Genomic DNA, 19415 nt, shown 5'->3' with positions numbered 1-19415 from the left:
CTGTGAGTTTGATCCCTGGTCAGTCATGTACAGGAGGCAACTGATTGATGTTACTCACATCGATGTCTCCCCCCGACACCCCCTTCCTCTCTCTCTGCCAGCCTTCCTCCCTCCCCAGATGGTATAGGTTTTTAAAAAGTAACGTGTTTGTGACTGAAAAAGTGAACAAATTCTATTATCAGAGAAACCTGGGCTCATATCCTGACCTGGGCACTTGCTAGTTGTGAGAACTTAGGCAAGTTACTGTACTTTTCTGAGCCTCAGTTTCCTCATCTGTAAAATGGGATAGGTGTATGGGTGGGGGAGGCAGTAATCCTTGTTCAACAGGGTTATTTAGAAATGATCACATTATAGCACAGAGACGGCAAGTGGGAGATCCCCATTCCTCCTCTGTTCTCATTCTTTTCTGTTGCTCCTTTCACTTACTTGTCCCTTCCCAGACCCGTGGGCCCGGTCCAAGCTTCAGGCCTGCCAGAGGGGACTCCAGGACAGAGCTCACAGCAGCTTTCCTTCATTAGCTCCTGGCATCCCCCTCCCCCTCCCAGAAAAATGGAACTCCTGGAGCTGAGCCCGCTGGTCTCCCTTTCATCCTCCTTATCAAGCCAGGGTGATGACATCGAGTGGCCCGAGACCTGTACCTGTGCTATCAACTGTCCTTTGTGCAGGAATTTAATCAGAACTCACTGATCACACGCTTCGGTTGTTGCAATTGGGGAGCCCAGACATTCTGGCCTCACCCACTTTGTGCTGCTTTTCCTAATATTGCGAGGACTTCTGGATACTTATCTTTATACAGGGAAGCACTGAATATCAGACTTTTTAATAAGAATATGGAGGGATGTGGTGAAGTGATACTGCATCTTAGGGACCACTTGCTACTTCAGAGACCAAAAGTACAGCTTTTCAGCAAGAAGACTAATTTAAAAAGCTCAGGAAAGTCCCCAGACTGATGTGTCTCTTTGAGGCCACAAGACAAGCTGGTTTGGGGATGAAAGAGGGGGACCCTTTCCTGGAAATGATGCCAATTGACCAGAATAAATATTTTCAACCCACCCACTTTTCCAAAGGCCCAAGGGCTCCTCCGTTGGGGGATTCCCATGGGGATTGTAGCAAGAATTAGGGAGTAGGGCAGGGGCCAGGACTCCCTAATTGTTTTTCTCCAAATAGAGGGGCGTACCACCTGGAAGCCATTTGTTTAATAAATTAATTTTCTTATTAATTAGTTCACTTAACTAATGAATAATTGTCATGCAAATTTACTTAGTTATAGACCAGGTGAGATGTTTGCATGGTTCAAAATTCAGAAGGTACTTTGTCAAAGTCTCCGACCCGCTTCCCAGCTGCCGGTGTCCCTCCCTAGCGGTGAAGCAACGTTACGTTGGCGGTTACTTAGGTCTCCTTTTAGAGATGCGCTATGCATAGAAAAGCTATACATATTATTTTCCTTTGCCTGGTTTGTTTGCTTTTTATGAACCCACACAAACAATAGTCATTTATAAAGTCTGCCATGAATCTTGTTTTTTTTTAACTTTACAATACATCTTGGAATTTTTTTTTTTAAATGCGTAAAAGTCTTCATTCATTTTTCTTTTTCTTCTTCTTATGGTTCATTTTAGTCCAGCGGATGGAGGCATCACAGTTTTTTTCAGTAATCTCCTATTGAGAGACATCTGGTTAGTTTCTATTCTTCTGCCATTGCAAACAACACCACAGTGAATAATCCAGTACAAATGTCATTTCATACATGGCCAAGTCTACCTGTAGAGCAAGTTTCTAGAAGGGAATTGCTGGGTGGAAGGTATATACATTTGTAATTTTGAATGATGTGGTAAAATCACTCGTAGAAGTTGCATCAATTTACACTTCCACTAGCAACATGTAAGAGCATTTTCAACATGGGAACATCTTTCGTTGAGTGTTTATTATGTTCCGTGTACATTGGGTGGGAGAAGAGGTGAAACCAGCCTTCGATGTCTTCCCTTCACTCATGAAGGAAAGGCAGCCCCCACTGGCCTTGCGTGACCCAGCCCGTGCGCTTCCCGCTCACACCCCGGCCTCAGTGCGCGCCTCTCTCCTTGCTCGACTCCCTACCCCCAGGGGCACCCATCTCTTTCAGTTCCCCAGACACGCCAAGCTCCTTCCCCGCACAGGGTCTTTGTCCATGAAGTGTCAGATGCCCAGAGGCCCCTTCTCCCCTTTCCTCATGCAGTTACCACTTTCCATCTTTAGCTCTCAGCTCAGTCACCCTTCCTCCAGAGAAGCCTTCCCTCACCTCTGTGACTAATTCCCTGAGACTAGGTTATAAACTCCCCAGCACCATGTACTTCTTCAAGACCCAGAAGCTATTACCCATTTCATTGCTGTAATTATTTAGGTTAATATCCTTCTTTTCTGGTGGTCTTTGAGCCCCATGAAGGCAGGGACTATGTCTGTTTTTCTCTCTATTGTACCACCAGGCCTAGCATGCTGCCTGGTACCTAGTAGGCACTCAGTAGATATTTCTTGTTTGATTTTATTCAGTAAGATCACTGACCCTTTATTAAGTATCAGTTATATACAGGAATTGTTCTAGGCACCAGGAACACAGTGAATAGAACAGAAGAAATTCCTGCTCTTGTGGTGCTTAACATTCTGAGAGTAGTTGGGGGAAGGAGATTATAGTCAGTAGACAAATAAGATAATAAATATATAATATATCAGATTGTGATACATGCTATGAAAAGAAGTAAAGCAGGGTAAAACAGTAGCACAAGATAGAGTTGGGAGAGACATTTTAAATAGAGTCTTCATGGAAGTGCTCTTAAATAAGGATATTTGAACAGAGACCTGAATAAAGTGAAGGAGTGAGCTATGTGGACATTTGGAAGAAGAGCATTTCAGACTGAGGGAATGGCAAGAACAAAGGCCCTGAGGCAGGTCCATCATGGCCATGTTAGAGGAATAGCTAGAAGAGCAGTATGGCTGGAATTAAGTAAGCAAGAGGAAGTGAATGATGATAGATGAATGAATGAACAACCCAAGTAATTGACACGTGGTGGAAAAGTACAGTTTACAGGGGAAAAAACTCTAATGTTAAATCAATATTGGCACGAGTGTTCAATATTTGTGTTCAACAAATAGTACTGGGACAAACGGATACCTACATACAAATAATTGGACCTTGATCTCTACTTACCATCTACAAAAATTAAATAAAAATGGATCATAAACCATAATATGAAACTTAAAACTATAAAACTTCTAGAAAAAAAAATAAGAGAACATCTTTGTGGTCTTGATTTAGGCAAAGGTATTTTTAGATGCAACTCCAAAAGTACGATCTGTAAAAGAAAACACTTGTAAATTGGATTTCTTAAAAGACACTGTTAAGAGAATGAAGTCAAGTCACAGATTCAGAAAAAAATTACAAATTACATAACTGATAAATGACATATACTTGTATAAAGAACTCAAAATTTAACAAGAACCAACAACACAGTTGAAAGGGCAGAAGACTTGAACAGATGTTCCACCAATGAAGATATGTGGGTGGCAAAAAAATATGGATGGCAAGATATATGGAGAAGCACACGAAAAGATGCTCAATATCATTAGTCATTAGCGAAATGCAAATTAAAACCACAGTGAGACACCACTATTTAGAATTCCTAAAATAAAAAGTACAATATCAAGTGAGGACTAGGATGCAGAGTAACTGGAACTCTTTTTTTCTTTTAAAGATGTTTTAAAAAAAATTTATTTATTTTTAGAGAGGGGGAGAAATATCAATATGTGGTTGCCTATTGAGCACCCCCTACTGGGGACCTGGCCCACAACCCAGGCATGTGCCCTGACTGGGAATCGAACAGGCAACTCTTTGGTTTGCAGGCTGACATTCAATCCACTAATCCACACCAGCCAGGGCAATAACTGGAATTCTTATACATTGCTGGTGGGAATGCAAAATTGCTATAGCTACTTTAGAAAACATGTTGGCAGTGTCTTGTAAAGTCAACATACATCTACCACATGACCCAGAAATCTCACTCCTGGAAAAATGAAAACCTCACAATCAGACAAAACCTGTATGTGAATGTTTATAGCTGTGATATTTGGAATGTCCCTTAATTAAAAAATACATAAACAAGCTGTGGCACATCCATACAATGAAATACTATTTTGCAATAAAAAAAAGATTGCTGATACATATAACGACATGGGTGAATGTCAGTGCTTTCTGCTGAGAGAAAGCAGCCAGACTCAAAAGGCTGCATACTGTATGGTTCTATTTACCCCATAAAAATAGATCAGTGGTTGCCAAACACTTCTGAGAACAAAATCTGAGCCACATGATCTCTCTGAGCCTCTATTTTTTCATCTGTAAAATGGGGGGAGGGGTAATTTTACCTCCCTCCTGCGGGTGTTGTGAGCACTCGATGCCAAAATATGTAAAAGAGCTAGAAAAGTCTTCGTGCTCAGGAAATGTTCATGTTCTCCCCTTTCCCTCCCTCTGCTTTGGGCAGACAGGTCACTCTTACAGGTGGCTAATCTCATCTGTGACGTGCTGATCCACTAGAGGAGCCCTTGTTTTCACATTCTGGAGGCTCCCTGCTTGTCCTCTAGATCCGACTGCTGCCGTTGATGTGTACTGACTGTTACTTGAGTGGTGATTTCAGCTTGAATCCAACCTGGGGTTTAGACATACATGTCTGAAGACCCAGTGGGATGGCTTTCCAAAGCCTTGTTGATGTGAAGGATGGAACATTCCCGAAACTCTGTTCTAAGTAAAGAAGGTGGTAACAGCCATTGGTAAGAGGGAGCTCTTAAGAATAACAGGCAGAGAAAGAGGGCAGCGATTCTGTGGCCTCTCCCTCAAGTGCTTACACCTGCCCGGGCTCCCATGGGCTGTTTGGGCACTTGCTCTCAAAGGATGGCAAGGTGAAGAGGCACTCTCTTCCTCTTTGCGCCTGAAAACTCTGCAACATGGGTATTTCCAGGACCCCTGCGTCTTGGCTATGACAGGAGTTGGTGGCGTCTGGTGCCATGGTGGAACACTGTGACAACTCTGCGGAGAAGCTAGGGATCAGCAGGAGAGCATTCGGCCAAGTGCACACTTGAAACACCTCCTGGAAACTCCCAGAAGAACCTGGGAGACAGAAACAGGGTCGGGGAATTTTGAGTTGTTAATGGGTGCCCTCTGTGTCCACAGGCTGGTAGTAGGATCTCTCTCTATGTCTCCCCTACCTTTCCTTCTGGTGATTCTCATGTAATTGCCCACAGAGGCTGTGATCCTTCTACTGTGGCCAGGCATTTGAGAAGAAGCCCACGGTCCTTTATTAATAGGAATTTGTCACAAGACACCCATTTAGCATCTACCTAACACACACCAAGGACACAACCCTACTGCGTTCTAGTGGGATACACTGGTGTAGTCCGTGGGGCGTGCGTCTTGTTGGGGGAAGTCACACCCATGAAACAACTTTAGAATGATTATGGTATAATGTTATATTTGTTCTCATACAGGGTACTGTGGCAACAGGCTCTAGATCTGGGAGTTGCTTGCTAACCTATATTACCTGCAACTGTTTTTATCCCTGGCCATCCCTTAAAATCACCTGGAGGGAGGCACTTATATGCTCTGACGCCTGGGTCCCACCAGAGACCAACTCAGCTGGAATCTGTAGGTGCAGCCCCTGTGCTGTTGATGTGTTTTAAATGCTCCAGGTGTCTTTTTTCTCTTATATTTTTTATTGACCTTTTCCAAATAATTGAGATAATACATACAAAACAACATAAACAGAGGCAGACTGAAGAACATTCAGCATTTTTAAACATTTTTTAAAAATTCAAAGATCGGATTCTCATCCTTTCTGTACTATATTTTTAAAAAGCAAACTGCTTTCAATATAAAATACTGTTAGATATAAATAAAAATAAATTGTATATATGTAGGTAGATATTTTTAAGACTAGAATTTATGTAACATTAAAACACTTGCACTCAATCCTACAGTCTTATTTATGGTGTTGCAAGGATCTTGAGATAATTTAAGATTAAAAAAATAAAAAGAATTTGACAGTGAAAATAATATTTTTATCCTGAGATCATGAGCTAAAAAATAAAATTGTAGTATTTTTCCTAAAAATTTCCTATTCTTTTGTAATTAGAATCAACAACCTCACTTCAAAATACTATAATTCACTTCATCTAAGTTACTTTTGGTCAGGAAGGCAATACGGTGAAACTTCTTTTCAGCAATAAATAAAAACATTAGAACAAATCTGAATATCCATTTAAAATAATGCCAAGATGACCCCAGCTGGCATGGCTCAGTGGATTGAGTGCCAGCCTGTGAGTCAAAATATTGCCAGTTCGATTCTGCATTGGGGCACATTTCTGGGTTGCGGGCCAGGTCCTCAGTTGGGGGCGTGCAAGAGGCAACCAATGAACGTATCTCTCACACACTGATCTTTCTTTCTCCTTCCCTTCCCCTCTCTCTAAAAATAAATAAATAAAATCTTTAAAAAGATAAAATAATGCCAAAGTGTTAGCTTATTTACTATTTATGTAACATAGTAAGTGTGTATCTTATATATAATTAATTTTTCTGAAGAGATTATCTGCAAAGGAGTTTGTCACTACCTTGTAAGAGATTTTATATTATTATTAGCACTCTATTCAATATAATAATTTAATATAATTTTGGTGATTCTATTTTCACAAGAGCCACTCAAAAAAAGGTGCAGTGATATGAGATTCTTGTTAAAACAATTTAAAAAAAGATTTTATTTACTTATTTTTAGAGAGCAGAGAAGGGAGGGAGGAACATTTATGTGTGAGAGAAGTGTCAATTTGTTGCCTCTCCCAAGCCCCCAACTGGGGACCTGCCCGGCAACCCAGGCATGTGCCCTGACAGGGAATTGAACCACCGAGCTTTCGGTTCTCAGGCTAGCGCTCAATGCACTGAGCCACACCAGTCGGGGCTAAAAGAGTTATTTCTGGGTCTTTGCCTGAGCAAGATGGCTGCCGCTGCATGGGGATGAGTCAGCACCGAGATCCCTCAGGCTACTCTCTCAGTTCTCTCCCGGAAGCCTCCTTTCCCCGACTCTCCTCAGGCATCTCTAACCCACTCCTGCCCCTGCCTTAGCTGGAGACCACGGAGACATATCAGCAAAAATAATGCCGGTCAGGGAAAGGGGTGCTCAGCGCCCCCGCACCTAGGACAGGGCTTCAGATGTGTGTCCTCCAGGGAAGGCCCGAGGCGCACTTGGCTTGGGCCTCGGGTGCACCTTCCCAGCCATGGAGTTGTTGCCGGCGCCTTCGGATGCCTCAGGCGACCACGAGCCTGGCGTTTTCTCTGCTTTGGTGGCGGGCATGGCCGCCTCAATCAGCAGCATCTTGAGGAGCTGCAGCAAGTCGATGGGGCCCAGGCATGGTGCAAAGCCACCCTTGGCCTGAGCTGGCGGGCACAGAAACCTACGCGCGCGCCTGCTGCCCGCTCCAACCCCGCCCACTGCCGCCTCTGAGCCCTGCCCCTGCGAGGCCCCCGCCGTGCTGCTGCCGCCGGGAAGGCTGAGCTGAGTCCTGTCTCGAGCTTGCCGTTGTTCGGAGGAGGATGCGCTGCGGCTGCGTGTCCTCGCCCTCAGTCACCTTGACCCGGCTCAGGGCGGTGATGGCAGCTCAGCGCCTCACTGATTCGGGCTCTGCCCGCTGCCTTCCCGCCTGCATGGCTCTGGCTCGCGGGGCCCACAGGACATGCCAGCACCAAAGGTGGGGTTGGGAGGCACTGACGGAGGGCCAGAGAGTAGGAGTTTCTTTTTTCCCTTCCTGGGCCCTTTACTCTTCTTTGCTGTTTAATGGTTTATTTGGTTTATTTGTTCACCAACAACATAATCACTCAAGCTAAAAAGCTTAGAGTCATTCTTGCCCCCTCTTTCTACCTCATTTGCTCACCACATCAAATAACTGTTCGACTCCCGATTTCATTTCCAGTGTACCCGAGTATATATAAATATTAAATGCAACCTTTGTAAGTCAATGTGGACACACATGTAAATGTAATGGTTAAATACACAAATAAATTATATAATTAAATTAAAGAAAAAGAATTCTTTCTACTGAAAGAATTCGAGGTATAAATTTGGTCTCCTGAGAATTGGGCAGGCTTCCTAAAATCACCGTCGGTGTGGTTACCTCCTCATGAGATTTATCATAAAGCATTCTGAAGGTATTTATAAGCACTATAAATAAACTATCGTGCTACCTGCCACGTCAGATTAGGCGCACCAATAGCAGATGTCACAGTGATGTGCCGGGCCAGTGCACCCTGGCTTCCCAGGGCTAATGGTTAAATATTCAGGAACTTTGCAAGCAGGCTATTCAACCATTGGTAGCCTGAAATCTTCCATAGTGGCAGTACTTCACCATGGAAATCAGCAAGTGCTACACAAGAGCCGGTTTATCAGCACGCACTGTCTAGGACAGTATTTGTGATTTTTACCTAGAACTATCATATTTAGAAAAGTGGTTCCCTACAACTCCTAACCTGTGCTATGCTGTGCTTGGGTCCCCACTGCGCTGCTATTTTATGGCCACAACATTGAGCCTCCTGCAGGCCCGTGTGACAGAGGCCCAGGCGTTCCTCTCCTTCCACAGCTGTGCCATCCCAAACTTCCTGTGGTCCCAGAATGACAGCCTGCATGTCCATTAGGAGAATTTCCTTGATCACATGTATGCCTGTTTGCGCCTGGTTATTTAACGTGCATTTACACATGTTAACATACTTTCCTTGCCATGAGTGAACAGGAGGTATGTAAGTACCTATCGGCAGGCATAGGTTTGGGGAGGGAAAAGAAGCATGAATAGAGCAACTGCCTCCTAGGTGCCACCTGCTCTCCATGGCCCTGGTGGCTGTGCCCCAGCCTCTCTCCCACTGTGATCTGTGTAGGAAGGACTCAGGGAGACCCAGGGAACCTAGAAATGGACTCGGTGGCATTTGAGGGTGTGGCTGTGTACTTCCCCCTGGGGGAGTGGCTTCACTGGATCCTTCACAGGAGGAGGTCTGTGTGGAGAAAAGTCTCCATGAATCATTCATCCCATAATATGCACATTAGATGTGAGACTGGACGCTACGGAGAGAAGCCATATGAATGTAATGGATATGTGAGAGCATTCATTTATATACAGTGTTTTGAAACACATGAAAGAAATCACAATAGAGAGAAAACCAATTAATGTAAGGAATGTGACAAAGCCTTCAGTTCTTCAACTTCGCTTCAAAGAACTACACAGGGGAGAAATTCAAGGTAAACAATGCGGAAAAGCCTATAGATACCCTCAAACTTTTCAAATACATGAAAGGACTCACACAGAAAAGAAAGCCTATGAATGTGAAAAATGTAGCAAAGACTCTAGTTGTCTCAGAAATCTTCCATCATGAAATAAATCACACTGGAAAGAAGCCCTATAAATGTAAAAAAAATGTAGTGAATCATTTGTTTCCTAGGGATCTTCAAAAACATGAAAGAAATCTCACTGGAGAGAAACGCTTTGAATGGAAACAATGCGGTAAAGACCACGGACATCCCCCCCAGTTTCCTCCAAGTATGAGAAAGAACTCATGTTGAAGAGGAACCCTATGAATATAAGGAAGTTGTAAAAGTCTGTCTTTATCACACAGCTTTTTGAAGACATGTGACAATTCTACAGGGTTTGGCAGGAGTAACGTTTGCTTGAGTGCGGTTGGTAGGGTAAAAATATGGGTATAATAATATAGTTTTAATTTGAACATTTTACCTATAATGTCATATGGTGTGTTTGAGTGTGATATTGTCATATTGCGGAATTACATGCTTAATATTTTGTTAAAAGATTTTGTAATAAAAAAGGAGGATTATGTGTGCCAGACTGTACTTTTCACACTAATAAATAGTTGGAATAGATTTTACGTGTGGCAAGATTTTGGGGGGCAGAGTTATTACCCTCCCCACCCTTCTCCCTCAAATACTTTTTTCTCTTGACTTGAAGGACACCACACTTTCTTGGTTTGTAGCTTCCTCCTCACCTGTAAGGAGGTGTCCAAATCTGGCCTCCTCGTCTCCCCACCCCTGACCTGCCTGCCCCCTTCTCCTTCTCCGCTAAAAACACCTTCCTCCTTTCCAGTTGCTCAGGTTAAAACCCTTGGAGTCACCCTCCACTCCTCCCTTTCTCTCACACCCCACATCTGGTCCATTGGCAAATCTTGTTGTCTCTCCTTTCAAACTGTACCTAGAATCTGATCACTTCTCATCACCTCTGTTGCCACGACCCTGGTCCAAATTTATTCCTAACCCCGGCGGTCAGGTTGATTCTTTTTGAGTGTAAGTCGGGTCATGCCACTCCTCCGCTCAAAGCTCCTTGTGTCTCTCAAGGAAACGTCAATGTTCTTAAAATGGCCCCGAAGCACTGTGTGATCTGGCCCCGTGACCCCATGACCTCTCGCACCTTCTCCTGGCAAGTGCGCTCCTCTCCCCCGGCTCCAGCCTCACTGGCCTCCTTGCCCTTTCCTAATCCTGCCAGGCTCACCCCACTCAGGACCTTTGCGCTTGTTCCTTCCCACCCCCCACGCTTCCCTTCGAGAGTTGCATGCTTTGCTTCCTCACCACTTCCAATATCTTGTTAAATTGTCACCTTCTTGGTAAAAACTTTCCTGACCACCGTATTTAAAAGTGCAATTCTTGCCCTGGCTGGTGTGGCTCAGTGGGTTGAATTCCAGTCTGTGAACCAACCAAAGGGTTGCTTGTTCAATTCCCAGTCAGGGCACATACCCGGGTTGTGGACCAGGCATGGGCCAGGGCTTCTGTCTGGGTTGTGAGTGATGTGTAGGGGGTGCTTGAGAGGCAACCACACATCAATGTTTCTCTCCCTGTCTCACTCCCTTCCCCTCTCTCAAAAAGTAAATGAATGGAATCTTTAAAAAAAAAACAACCCTCAAAACTGCAACTCTCAGCACACCCCACCCTCTTCCCTGCTGTGTTCTTCCCACCTCCTAAGAGACTATGTGGTTCCTTTTGGCTCCATTTTCATCTGAATCCTCCACTTCAACCTAAGCACTAGGAAGGCAGGGATTTTTGTGTGTTTTGCCCACCATTCTATCCCAAGCAACTAGCACAGTGCTTGGCAGACAGTGAACACTTAATAAATATGTCAAATGCATAACTACCTGACATTTAACTGATTCTTACTAAGCATCAGGCACTGTGCTAACTCCTTCATGGAGTCGGTGATTCCATCCTCTAGAAATACTGTGAAGTGGACACTATTATTATTTTATAAATTAAAAAACGAAAACTTAGGCTAAGTAGCGAACCTGGCTCCCATGGTCAGGTAGCGGTAGAGGTGGGCTTGACGTGACTTGCCTGCCTCCAGAGCCTGTGCGCCTACCCTCTTTGCTGCAGTGCATACAAGCCTCAGTGCAAGCCTCCACCTCCAGGAGACCCTTCTGACCCCCAGCGCAGGCTGGGCTCAGCGACTGCCCCACACCGCTGGCGCTCACACAGCACCGGGGCCATCTTGGTCATAATATCTCTTTCCTGTTATTTTAGAAGTCAGTTTGCATGTCTGCCTCTCCCTTTAGACTGTGAGTTCTGCTAGGACGGTGCCTCAGTCATGTTTATTTCCCCAGCCCTGCACACAGTTGGTGCCCGGGAAACGTTCTTGTAGGGGTTTGGAGCTGCTTGTGTTTTCCATACTCCGTTGAGAGTGGCTGCCGTGTGCTCTGCAAGAGCCCCAGGAACCATCAGCCACATCTGTCGTGTGCAGAGGTGCGGAGCAGGGTCACATGCACACTTGTTTGCCTTCAGCTAAGTACAGAGTAGATAGTCAGGGTCTTGTTGTTGACTGAAGGACACAATTACTTCTTTAAGGAATTGAATTGAACCCTTCAGGCCACACAGGAAGGTATGGCTTTTTTTGTTTGTTTGTTTTTGATTTAAAAAGAGGCATTTTAGCAGAAGCCCCTTCTGGTTTAACTGAACAGAAATTCATTCTATCTTGGTGGACACACATTTGCACCCTTGTTAAAATTATGTTGAGAGAAGGTGCTTTGCCTGTAGTAACTGAGGATGCCGGAACGACTACGGGTTCGATACAGCACCGCTACTTGCAGTATGGGCGCATAAGAACTTGGGTTAAATCAAGGACAGTCCCTGAATATTGGTGCTTTTGTTACCTCTCAGACATACATTTCCCTTCTTGTAATTTGGTTCTTTATATTAAAAGTAGACCCACCTACGTTTGGGAATGGGATGAATAGATAAGATTCCAATTAATTGATGATTCTAACTGGATGAATTGCAGTTGACTGATTTTACAAATAATAGGGCCCTAAGACAAATCTGTGACTGTGTCCCATGCTTACTCATCCTAAAAACCAGAAATAGTCACACCTCATTGTAACGATCCTGGGTTCAGCCCATACATTGTTCTGCTAATTTATTAGCTGACAATTGCTTTAGTAAGTGGAACCCTTTTAATTCCCAGGGCTTGGGAATCTCTCTCTCTCTCTCTCTCTCTCTCTCTCTCTCTCTCTTCTGTTCAGTGAACTCAAAAAAGTCTGGAGGCTTTGCTAGAAATAAATGATAGAGATTTATTCTAGGGTCTTAGAATCTGCAAACTGGAAACATAGATCGACAAAAACCCAGAAATGCTCCAAAGAAGAAAGAGGTTAAAAGTTCTTATAGCCAAAGTGCATTCTTGAGAATTATCATTCTTTCATTCTTAGCCCTAGGACTGGTCCAGGGTGGTTATCAGTCAGATGACAGGTGGTCAAGGCAATGGAATGCGAGGTGGAGCGGAAGATGAGCGCCAGGAGGTCTGGTCACATCTCGGTGGCTTAGATAATGTCATGTGGATGTCGACGTGAGCCCTTCAGGGTTAGTTAGAGGGTACCTGGAGGCCCAGATGCATGTCCAGGCACCAGACTGGAAAGCTGATGTTTATCCAGGCATTGATGTAGGTCTGGAAAGTCCAAAAAAGCTTAAACTGATGAGGCAAAAACTACAAGTCTTCCCTTATCTTGACTCTTACCTCAGTTCTTAGAGATTGGGGCCCGGCTGCTACTTACAGCAATGTTTGGCTGAAAGGGAAGAACATGGACGTGTGTAGCTATATGAAGTGCTGTGCATAGAGCACAAAAAATTGTTTTGAGCCACTGTACCTGCCTGCCACCCCCCACCCCATGATGCAAGGTACAATCTTTTCAAACAAGAGTTTGAGAAGTGATTGTCCCTTAGCCTTACAATCAATTCAAATCAGCTCCAAGAAAACAGATTCAAATCAGTAACCCAAATCCCACCCAGAGCAAATTCTGTTTGAGCAATAGCTGTAACAAACACCTCACTGAACATTAGATGCCCAATTGTATTTTTATTAAGTATGGCAGTTTAACTCCAAAGTCAGGTTTAATTAATTAATTAACTTCAACCTCTTTATTAAAAAAAAGAACATGAAGGGCTTCATAACTTTAAATACAATGAAATGAAGATTTTAAAAATGATACTGGAAGCTAGCTATGGCAAAGTAGGGAATACTCTACCAGAAATGTGGATAAAATAGTTTCAGCATGATATTTAACCCTGAGCTTCCTAGCACCAAAGGCAAAAATAGAAAATGGTGGGCCATGTGAGTTTCATCATCATGATCTGAAAAAATACAAGGAGGAGGAGAGGGAGATAGAGGAGGGGAGCAGCAGCAGCTACGTTCGATTTTGTTTGTAGAAGCAAACGTTTGTCTTGCATTACATTATTGGAAATTAGACTTTGGAGCTCTTCATGGAAGGGATGTGAGATAACTTGCTCAGAGATGTCTTCAACTGTTGTTTTGGCAGCAGGAAAAATGGTTTAGGTCTTACCATGAAATCATGAAAGTGCAAATCAGTGATGGTTCTTCTGAGGAGAGCAGTCAACTCAATTAAGCTCCTGCATCCACGCCCGAGCCCACGTCACTTTTATTTTTAAGTGTGGTTCCAGGGTGTGAGGTGGTTGCTCAGAGTGGGTTTACTTCCAGAGAGGTGTGTTTTAGAGACACAGCCAATACAAGTACTGCAAACAAGCCAGTTTGAACAAACCACCAGAAGTCCTCATGCCTTCTTTTTCCGTGGGTTGCTCAATACTGTATTTACCCCCGGGTGATGCTGTCAAGAGAGAAAACGAAATAATCCATAGAGACTTGGCCAAAGGAGATAAAAAAAAAACAGCACTGACTTCACGGATGGAGCAGGAGCTTCAGCTGTTGGAACTACCCAGAATGCCCCCATTTTGGCGTTTCCACTTTGTGTGTGGACTTCCTGAGGTGGTGGAAGAAAGCCAGTTCTGGCATCTGTAGTAAGAGAGGTTTCTACCCTAGTGTGAATATCCTGGCCCTGAGCTTTGAACCAGCATATATACTGGTCCAGGCCCAATATTTGACTGTGTATATAAAGGTAGCTTTTCTGATACATCTTTACAGGAAATTAAATTAGCTTATTTTTCCTGCTTTCTCTTGTCTGGTTCTTTTGGAACCAGCCACACACATCTGCATTGCAAGTACAAGTGTTTAGCACCAGAAAGACCCCTGTCATTCCTGTAGGCCATTCCCAGGGAGGGGGGCACTTTCCACATCTCTGGATTGATGACCGACACATCTCACAAGGGACTATATACAGAATTAAGTACAGACATTCCAGGGGATTAGGGCAATGGCTGAAAAAGGTGAAGGGGATTAAGAAGTACAAACTACCAGTTACAGAATAAACTACAAGGATGTAATGTACAACACAGGGAATATAGTCAGTAACACCGTGATGACTGTGTGTGTTGTCAGTGGTTACTAGAATTATTACTGTGACCACTTCATAAGGTATATAAATGCCTAATTGCTGTGTTGTACATCTGAAACTAATATAATGTTAGATGGCAACTTTAATTAAAAATAAAACTTTAAAAAGGCAGACATTCCATCACCTGATTCCAGGCTTCTTAATGAGATAGTTTCTACTTGGGGATGGGTCAGTGATGGATTCTTGGCAGCCCGGTGCCCTTTGGAAGGCTCAGGTTCCTTCTAGGGCACCAAGTGAAGGGCAGGGATGGTGAATAACTGTCTTCCCCCGGGACACTGTCTTATGACCAGTAGAGAGCATGAGTTGGCATTGGGGAACAGGGGGCTGGGGCTGTCCCTTTACTGGAGGGATATTAAACCAATGTCCTGTCAAAGGACAGGAAGAGAGCTCCCCAAATCCCCATTTATTAAACTGGGGACTTCTGAGACACACGGTTTACTTCCAAGCGTGGCAACCGAGGGGTTTTTCCCTGTCTGGGTGAGACAAGTGATTCAGTCTTTGGCTCATTTTTCTTTCTCAGTTCTTGGCTGTAAGTCTTGACTTTACTCTAGAAAAGAACACTTCTCAGAAATGGGCATCACTTAGCTGTACCAGTTAACACGGGAGCCAGACTTCCTTGCAGAAATTCTGTAGATTCCCCCAGGGGTCCAGGAAGTCACATTAGTAAAAATATGAACAGTAACAACCATGCCTTTGATAGCACTTACTATGTACCAGCTTTGTACATTTACTCACTTGGGTGGAGTTGTTATCCTCATTTATGGGTGATGAACTTTGGGAACAAAGAGGCTTAGTAACTTACCCAAGGTCACACAGTGGTGGGATGATGTCTGCTGGACACAGGATACTAAGAAAGTGTCATGGGAAGGGGTGGTTTGAGGTAACGGTCTGGGGGGTCAGTAGCCAGTCTGATGGGACCCTGATGCTCTTGAACCTTCTTTATGTGCAGAAGCCCTTTTGGGAATATGTTGAAGCATAACCCTCTCCCCTGAGCAATGTACATACACATCATTATAGAAAAAAGTGCCAGTATAGCTGCTTTTCTTGAGGAATTGCAACTTACTATTTAACAAACTATAGCATCGTTTTCCTGATATTTGCTGCCAGTGGTGCCATCAACGCTTTTTTGTGCAGGTAAGCTTCTGCTGATGAACAACCTAAAGGACTTCTCAGTCTGTCCTCATAACATTAATCGTTTGCATTTATTAAAACAATCTTCTGTACCCTTTAAATATATAAAATTTTGTTTGTCATTTATACCTCAATAAAGCCATGAGAAAAAGAAAACCACCAGCCTCATTCATTATTAAGTCTTAATATTAGCAATGTAACATAAATATTGTTCATTTAAAAACTTCAGTCTTATATTCAATTCCAAATTTCCCTCTTCCTCCCAGGCCGCCATAAGGCTCCTTTGCTTCTGAGGCTATGTGTTGGGTGTGTCTCAGAAATGCCTCCGCCCTCCGTGACCCAACAACCTCATTCTGGGTGTTTATTCTGCATAAATGAAGACTTGCGACCCCGACCTTTGGATTGGCATAAGTCAAAGGAGGCACCTGATTAGGGTTCTGCTACAGGGGACTCAATGTCAACATCAATGTAAATGGCATACTGAGGGGGGTACGGTGGCAGCACTGTCCCTAGAGAATTTAAAAGTCATCATAAAAGTGACAAAAGTCCATCTGTGCTTATCATCATTATGCACAGATAAACCTAAATAATGTCAGTAATAAAATACTTCTTCCCGCCTAAACGGACCATTCCCTCTTGATATGCCACGATGTCAAGTAACTTTGCCGGTGTTGAGGGTCCGTTGACCTGATGGTATCTTCAGGTCAACTCCCGCTGGAAGTACCTACCAGTCATGCGTCTGTGCCCAGCGCTGCTTGTCTCCTCGTCTCCAGCAAACCTGTAGGCAGCCTCCCAGCCCATCGTACTCTCCATGGCCCCAACTCTGGCGCCTGCAGGCCCTGGCTGTGGGAACCTGGGATGGGACGGCAAAATCCTTGCCCTTTCTGGACCATACCATTCCTGTAGCCTCAGGGCAGCTTCCAAATAGGCAAAGAGCTGTTCCTCTCCACACTGTCCATCTCCCCATTGCTGATGTCCATGGAATTTTTTTAATTCTCACCAGAGATGTTTTTTTAAAATTGATTTTAGAGTGAGAGGAAGCAGAGGGAGAGAGAGAGACCAGTTGCCTGCCATATGCGCCCCTTCCAAGGACTGAACCCACAACCTAGGTATATGCCTTGACCAAGGAAGGAACCTGCAACCTTTTTGGTGTATGGGACAATGCTCCAACCAACTGAGCCACATGGCCAGGGCAGTCTGTTTCTCTCTTTTTAAAAATATTTTATTTATTTATTTCTTAGAGAGAGGGGAAGGGAGGGAGAAAGAGAAGGGGAGAAACATCAGTGTGTGATTGCCTCTCACACTGCCTCTACTGGGGACCTGGCCTGCAACCCAAGCATGTGCCCTGACTGGGAATTGAACGGGCAACCCTTCGGTTTGCAGGCCAGCATTCAATCCACTGAGCCACACCAGCCGGGGTTAATCAGTTTGAATACTTCTTGCCAGTCCCTTCTAGCCTGCAAAGTTTCTTTTGTGAAATCGCAGTCTTATGGGAACTCCTTTGTAGGTAACCCTCTGCTTTCCTCTTGCTGCTTTTAAGATTCTCTCTTTATCTTTAACCTTTGACATTTTAATTATGATGTGTCTTGGTGTGGTCCTTTTTGTGTCCATCTTGTTTGAGACTCTCTCTGTTTCCTAGACTTGTATGTCTATTTCCTTCACCAAATTAAGGAAGTTTTCTTTCATTATGTTTTCAAATAAGTTTTCAGTTTCTTGCTCTTCCTCTTCTCCTTCTGGCATCCCTATGATTCAGATGCTGGTAGGTTTGGAGATGTCCCAGAAGCTCCTTGTTTTTTTGAATTCTTTTTTCTTCTTGGTGTCCTGATTGAATGCTTTTTTTCTTCCTTATGTTTCAAATTGTTGATTTGATTCTCAGTTCATCCCTTCCACTGTTGATTCCCTGTAGATTTTTCATTATTTCACTTAATGTAAACTTCATTTTTGCTGGGGTCTTTTTTATGCTGTTGCTGTACTCAATGAGTTCTTTGAGCATTGTGATAATCAGTGTTTTGAACTCTGCATCTAATAGATTGGTTATCTCCATTTCATTTGATTCTTTTGTTCTGTTCTTTCAATTGGGCCGTATTTCTTTGTCTCCTCAATTTGGCAGCCTCCCTGTGTTTGTTTCTGTGTTTAGGTAGAGCTGCTTTGACTCCCTTAGTATTGTGACCTATTGTAGAAGAGTGGACCTGTGAATTGTGTGGGGCAGAGCCTTAGGCTGTTGTCCAAGGGCTGGGCAACCCGTTTCACTGCTTTGTGGCTCTGTATGCAGGGAGGGCTCAGAGAGGGGACAATGCCATTACCTGGCTCCTGGAGGTTTGCCTGGGAGGGAGCTATCTCCTTGCACTTACCCTGCTTTCAGTCACGTTGCTTTCTCCCCATATGCCATTGGTACCCTTCCAGCTATTGCTCTGGTGCTGAATCCCAGAGGTGGTGGGTCTGTGTAAGTCTTAAGTCTGAGCGGACCCTTTAAGAGGAGTCTCCTGATTATCTGGCAGTTTCTTCTGGCTGCCCCAAACCCCACTGGTTTTTACAGCACAAAGTTGGGGGGATTTATCTTCCTGGAGCTGGAACTCTGGGCTGCTGGGTGGTCTGGCTTGGGGCTGATTTTTATTCATCACATGTGAATGTGGGACTGCCTGTTCCATCACCTCTTCATGCCACTCCAGCAGCTCAGCTTGGCGTCTCTCTGTCTCTCTGCATTCTGCCCCTCCTACCTGTCTGAATGAATGTGGCTTCTTTATATCCTTGGTTGTTGGACTTCCATATAGCTCAATTTTCTGACAGTTCTGGGTAATGATTTTTTTGTAATGTAGTTGTAATTTTTTCTGTAGTTGTGCAAGGAGGTGAAGCATGTTTACCTACGCCTCCATCTTGACTGGAACTCTCCTTTTTTATTCGTTCTTAATGATTATTTTGGCCAAAGATCAGCAAACTATGGCTCACAGGGCAAATTTGCCCCATTGCCTGTTTTAGTAAGTAAAGTTTTATTGGAACACAGTCATGCTCATTTGCCTATGTATTGTTGATGGTTGCTTTTGTGTTACAAGTGTAGAAATGAGTAGTTGTGACAAAACTGAATGGCCTGTAAGTCTAATATTTCTAATCCCTTTACAGAAAAAGTTTTGCAACCCCTAGTCTTGGTGATTCTAGGTCCTTTATATATCTGTATTTTAAAAACCCTGTTGGGGTTTTAATTGAGATTGCATTGAATTATTAGATCAGTAGTATCTTGCAATATTGAGTCTTCTAATGATGAATACGATGTCTTTATCCAGCTATTTATATTTTCTTTAATTTTCCTCAGCAATGTTTTAGTGTAGCTCTTGTACATCTTTTAATAGATTTATTCCTAAGTATCTGATTTTTTTGATATTATTAATAATATTTTATTTTTTTATCTTTTAAAAAGGTTTTATTTATTTATTTTTAGAGAGGGGAAGGGAGGGAG

The sequence above is a fragment of the Pteronotus mesoamericanus genome, unplaced genomic scaffold (assembly GCF_021234165.1).
Source record: "Pteronotus mesoamericanus isolate MK-2021 breed Mesoamerican mustached bat unplaced genomic scaffold, CSHL_Meso_final contig_246, whole genome shotgun sequence".
Classification (NCBI taxonomy): Eukaryota; Metazoa; Chordata; class Mammalia; order Chiroptera; family Mormoopidae; genus Pteronotus; species Pteronotus mesoamericanus.
The sequence above is the reverse complement of the archived record's forward strand: the minus strand, read 5'-3'. Positions refer to the sequence as shown.